The sequence below is a fragment of the Papaver somniferum genome, chromosome 2, assembly GCF_003573695.1.
Source record: "Papaver somniferum cultivar HN1 chromosome 2, ASM357369v1, whole genome shotgun sequence".
Lineage (NCBI taxonomy): Eukaryota > Viridiplantae > Streptophyta > Magnoliopsida > Ranunculales > Papaveraceae > Papaver > Papaver somniferum.
The window spans coordinates 76,300,364-76,306,796 of NC_039359.1; the positions used below are offsets into that span (position 1 = coordinate 76,300,364).

The 6,433-nt window shown below is 37.3% G+C and overlaps 1 long non-coding RNA gene across 2 annotated transcripts; it reads right to left on the bottom strand.

The window, feature by feature from the left end:
* Window positions 1-2,749: 2,749 nt before the first annotated feature.
* Window positions 2,750-5,847, bottom strand: LOC113348084. Of its 2 annotated transcripts, XR_003359461.1 has the most exons (5): window positions 4,854-5,847; window positions 4,604-4,721; window positions 4,317-4,431; window positions 4,047-4,148; window positions 2,750-3,792 (listed from the first exon to the last, which is right to left on the bottom strand). It is a non-coding gene; the product is annotated as an uncharacterized LOC113348084 (long non-coding RNA). The 2 variants fall into 2 exon arrangements; XR_003359460.1 differs by lacking the exon at window positions 4,317-4,431 and having other exon boundaries at window positions 4,854-5,845.
* Between the last annotated feature and the right edge of the window lie 586 nt (window positions 5,848-6,433).

A 6,433-nucleotide genomic window follows, 5' to 3' on the forward strand; every position in this document is an offset into this window, starting at 1 on the left:
AAGAAAGAGATACCCAACATGACATGCCTTTGGCAGCTCAGCGGAACGGGTGTTTGCAATACATTCAGTTTTACACCACGTCTCCGGGAGATTTTCAAACCCCCACCGTTCGGTAATTTCCTGGCCCGAAATTAGCCAACGGGGTGACAGGTTCAAACACTCATCAAATACTCACCTTGCCTCTATGCTAATGGATTTACTTATATATGAAAACATTGTGTTGTGTAATTAAAAATGTCAGTTAGTTCATACATTGATGACTCTTATATTAATTGAGATACACATAAAAGGAAGAATTAATTCCACTTCAACGACTGGGGCAACCTCCAATAAATCCACGAAGATTCGTTGATGCTGAGGCATACATGCTACCACACGACTAATGATGCTGCTACGTACCTACGGCGAGACAATGTCATCACAACAAAAAACCAACAATGGTACAAAGCGAAGACAACGACACCAAGTCATATGACGACGACATAGGCAGTAAAGCTTGGGGAGCAAAGAACCTCTTGCGGTTCATAAAGCAACGCTGGAGTGTTGCGGAAAACCTCATGGTGACTATGCTGCCTACCCAAAGCTATATACAAGATTGATATCGCGAAGATGGTCCGAAGAACGAATATGACACTTGTTGTTGTTACACGTATTACTGACGATGTGCCTTGCTGCTGCGCAACTGATGCTATGAAGTACTTTCGAGTTGGGTAACGAAGATCACTCAGGTCGGCCAAGAACTTTCGCCTACTTTGATACCGAAGACGGTCGAACCGAGGACCGGTTGCGAATAACTCATGATGCTGCTGTACACGCTACCGTTGCTGCTCCACCAGGAGTTACTTCTTATTACTTCTTGTTAACGGAAGAGAGTGGTATCTCTCTCTTATACTTCATATTCCTTATTGAGCATATTTTATGCTCATTAGTGGTCAAGCTTCATACTTGTATACCACAAGAATCGATAAATATTACTTTCTAGACTTCATGCTTCTTGCCGAAGAGTACCTACGGCGGAATTCTTTATTCCTATCATACTTTTATTAATCATTGTCACTTCGATTACCTATATCCATTATCCGTGCTTCTTCATGAACGAAGCATCACCATTGCCTTGTATCCGCTGAGGTCCTCGTTGTAAAAATTCTCATGGAAAGGTGGACGTGCGAGCTGTTGGTCTGAACGCGGCATTACTGCTGACGTGTTTTCACTATGGTATACATACCGCCGACATTGCTATACGGAAGAGACGATGCCACTGCCTGTATTACGGTTGTTGAATGCTGCTACAGCTAAGCTAACGTTATGGAGTGTTATCAACTCGATGCCAACAAAGAACAAGCCAAGAAACGTAAAATTTCCAAGTGCTCCAACGAAGACCATTCGTACAGATGGATTCCACGTTGCCAATAGGAAAACAAGCATTGAACGATGAAGGATAAATAACTCAGAATGGGGCATGAAATCCTCAATGGGGAGCAAGGATAAGCAAGAGATGTTTCTGAATTCCGGTAAAGAATAGGGGCAAGTATTAATACTTTGTCGTAATATATTCTTTACCGAAGTTCTTCCACGAAGAGCGCAAAAACCTTTCGACAAGGGGGCATCTAAAGGAAACAACAACCGATGCAATGACAAACAAGGTGGAAGTGATTTTTCTCAAGGATTGTTCACCAACAACCCTCAAGAAAAGGGGCAAATTGTATACACTATAATCTGTATTGACACGTGGAGGACAATCAGAAGCCGCAACTGGATATAATTGTACAACAGCACACACCGAATCATTTGCAAGTCTGCTTCATTATTAAGCTAAGGATAAACATGTCATTTGGCGGAATATATTTTCCCCTTAAAAGCCTGACGATTAGGTCTGAAAAAAGGGGACTTCTTCTCTTCTCTCTCGACCTAAAAACTCTCTGCACTTCCCTCTTTTGTAATGAAGTCCCGTTGGAACTGAGCAAGGATTAATGAAAACCTTAACTCTCTTTTACCCGTGGATGTAGACATTCTGTCGAACCACGTATATTATTGTGTTCTATTTTACTTTACTGCACTTAATTTTGCAATGATTTTATGTTTATATCTCATTCTATCTGTTGATATATCGTTTCTTTCATTTGGTTGTGATACCAAATTAAGGGTATTCACACAGGGATTTGATATTTCCTATGTCTATTGATATGGGTGTTCTTATATGTGAAAATATGATGATTTATGGCTGAATAATTTAATCGTTATCTGTTTGATTTGGAACCGTGGAATTTCAAAGGTTAGATCTATAATTATTTTAGATTTTGGTAGTTTTGGATCTAAAATTTTAGATTAAATGGGTACCAAAAATTATGGAGATAAAACTTGATAATGTTGATAGTTATTAAATGGGTTTTGATGGAAATCAGTTGAAAATTCTTCCTTGAACACCGAAAATTCACAAATCCAGGGGAACAGGTGAAATCTGGCGGGTTTGGCGGGTTAACCCGCTGGTTAGGTGGGTTCTGAAAACGTTAACCTTAACCCGGCTTGTTTAGTCAGAGGGCTGAAGCGGGTCGGGTTAGGTTGACCCGCGGGTTCGGACCCTAACTGCCACCTCTAATCAAAACAATAACAGAAAACTCTCATGTTTATTTTAGAAAATAGAAAAATAGATAATAGCTAAAATTAAAAGGGTAAATTTATTAAATACCTTTATTTTGACACCAAACAAATATACCCTTATACAAAAATAAATATACATTTAAAAACCTTATCCATTAAAAATTAGATTACCTTAATACCCTCACTCATATAATATATTTGTTTATTTTAATATACAACAAAAATTTGTATCTACCATTTCACCGCTACCACCACCACTAGCACCACCAAATATCCCATCATCACCACCAATATTCAACTATCATTCCACCACCACTTACCAACCGCCACCACCACTAGTACCCCACCACCGGAACACCAACGCCACCACCGCCCGTCACCCGCCGCCACCGCCACGCCGCCAGTGGCGTCAACAATCTAAGTTGATCCCCGAAAACAAAAATCAGAAAAGAAAAAAGAAAAAAAAATATATAATGTCAACAACCAAAGTTGACCCCGGAATCTGGTGTCAACAACTGAAGTTGATCCTAAAACAAAAATAAAAAAAAAAAGATCGTGAAAAGGTAATATGGTGCCAACAACCGAAATTGATCCCAAAATCCGGTGTCAACAACTGTAGTTGACCTCCAAAACAAAAACCAAAAAAATGATAAATAGATAATAATATGGCGTCAACAAACCGAAGTTAATCCCAAAATCTGGTGTCAACAACCGAAGTTGATCCCCAAAAACAAAAATCAAAAGCTCATAACAAAACAATATGGCATCAACAACCGAAATTGATCCAAAATCTGGTGTCAACAACCGAAGTTGATCCTCAAAGAAAAAAATCAAAAATAAAATAAATAAATATAAAAAAATATGGCCTCAACAACCGAATTTAACATCATAATATGGTGTCAACAACCAAAGTTGATTGATTTCTTTTGTTGATACAATAAGTGAAAAATACTCCAACTTTTTTGGGTCAACAATGGAGGTGATCCCATTCACTGGGGTCAACAATGGAAGTTGATCCCAGTGAATGGGTCAACAACCAAAATTGATCCCAAAATCTGGCGTCAACAATCAAAGTTGATCCATAAAATTGATGTACTAAAATTAGTAAACCTGACGTGATTCGAACATGCATCTTCTGACGTGGAGCCAGGTGTGTTACCATTACACCACAAGTTCGTCTAATACACCTCAACCCTGCCAAAAACCACTTTACATAAATCACACAAAGAAATTTGAAATAGAAGAAGATATAAGACCAAACACAGCACAATATAAGAACAAATAAGAACCTAACAATGTTTGTTGCAAACAAATAAGAACCGAACAACAACACGAGTTCACGATTCACAATTTCAAATAACAAATACCCAATTATTTGTATCAACTATATGGACTACTGAATTCATGATAATTCCAAGAGAATTGTGTCAATAGACGGTTAAACATACCAACAGCAAGCCACCTTCTCTCTTCACCACCAATACCAATAGCAAACCACCAACTCCGACTCCAACAACACCACTATTACCGCCAGTCCAGCACCGCCATTACTACCAACAACACATATATCAACCAAAACTTTTCAGCAATTTAAAATAATTTATTTCAATCAAATAGGTCTACATTAATTCTCTCCAATCAAATAGTCTCCATTATTTCTCTTGCATTTATCCAAAAGTCATCATTCAAGGTCTTTACACTCGTATGGTTCACATTACCTTATTCTCATTGAAGGAACATGTTAAGATTGGACTAAGAAATGATGCATGTTGCATTAACAAGAACATTGTCACCACGAGGATGATCATCTAAGTAGTTTGTCACATTGTAAACCTGGTCCCAACAAACAAGATCAGTAAAAACAACATCTGGACATGTCTGTCGCCTCTTGTCTTGTGTAACAGATAACAAAATACAACAAGGTGGGTTGATAATCCCAAGTGCTTAAAAAAATTAAATGATGTATAAAGAAATAATAATCAATTAATTAGTACTCAGTGCTCACCAGATTGATATACTTGTAATCCTTAATTGATCTGTTCTTCAACCACTCATATGATGATATTTTTCTTTTATATACGAAAACAGCAGCTTACATAAAGTGACTACCCAAGAAGTTTTATCTGCAGGTACATGATTGGCATCATATAAATCCGAATTCTAAATTGTATGTTATCTAAAGAACGAATCAATTCAAACCCATGAAAATGAAAACGAGAACTCAAAGATATATATTTCGAAGAATGGATACGTACCTTCCCATCAAGGATGAGCCAACAATCCTGCAATCCTTTTGATTTCAGCAATTTCAAGTAATTTTCAGAAGATTGAACTATTGATTAAATTCAAATCCTAAAGTTAGAATTTTTTTTCAGAAAAAGAGATTACTTATTGTGTTGGGAGGAGAGACCTTGTTGAAATTGTTATCGGTATAATTAGGATTCCTTACGTTAAAATTCTTCTTAGGTTTAGATTTTGAGTGAGAAACGTGGATCTGATATCCTCCTCCTCCTCCACCACCACCACCACCACCACCACTATCATCATCTAAAAAAAAGAGATTTGATTTCCTCCTCCACCACCGCCACGACCATCACCTATATCATCATTAACAACAACAACTTGGCAAAATGTATAGTGGATATCCTCCTCCACCAACGCCGCCACCAGCACCACCATTATCACTAGTGAAATCAGAGGTTTGATAAATAGTATACTGACTAAATACAAATTTGTCTTGTGTAACAAATAACAAAATCCAATTAAATGTTCGATCTGATGATCAACATCTGCATGAGATGCAATCCTTTCTTCTTCTTATTTCGATCTAAAACAAAATCAAAACCTAAGAAAAATCCCCAAAATTGATCTAAAAATCAAAAGAACAACACACAAATTTTTGTTGAATCTCTGTATTCATTCAATGTTTGTGATGACTAGAAGAAGAGAAATTGGATTTTGATTGTTGAAAATTACCAAATTGAAAACAAAAAAAAATCAAATGAATCTGTCAATTTGGTTTTGAAGATTAAGAACAATCAATAACAAATTGAAATAGGTTAAAAAACGAACACAAAACACATGGTAAATATGCTAATAGTAGAGGCGGAGGTGGTGTTGCTGATCGCGGTGGTGGCAATAAATATCGCGGTGGTGGGAGCGATAAAATTGGTGATGAGTTCGATTAGTTTCGACTGAGATGGATGGAGATGATGGCAGTCAAATGAAAATACCAAGTAGTGGAAATAAAAAGCATACGCCCCGATACTTAAAGAGAAGAAGGGTAAAGATGGAAAGAACAAGAACCGTTGGCGGATCCTTGACGGACTTTAGATCGAGAAGGGCATATTTATTGTATACTAAAGATATTTGTGAAGCCCATCAGAATGCCATAAATTAAAATAACATAATACGTGTGGGAGAAGAGAGAGAAAACTAAAAATGGAGAAAGTCTTTACCACGTCATTGGTGGGATTGACTGAAGGAGTTAAGATGGACTGAAAAAAATCTATATTATAAGAAACAATGGTGTTTTTCTATATCGACCGCTAATTATATTTGTGTGATATAAAGAATGGTCTAGATAAACCCATACGGAGATCTACATTTTGCACTGTCCAGAGGAGGCCATTACTGTGTTTTTCCCTTTGACTATGGTCTACATTTTGACACATCGAGGACGGTTGAGATTTGCAACAGGTTTTCTTACATTGCACCGCCTTAATCTCTCCCGTATTATTCTTACCATTAAACATCAATACCGTTACTCTTTGCATTACACTCCAAATTAATGCGAAAATAAATCTCCAGCCGTTACTCTTAGGCTTCTTCTTTA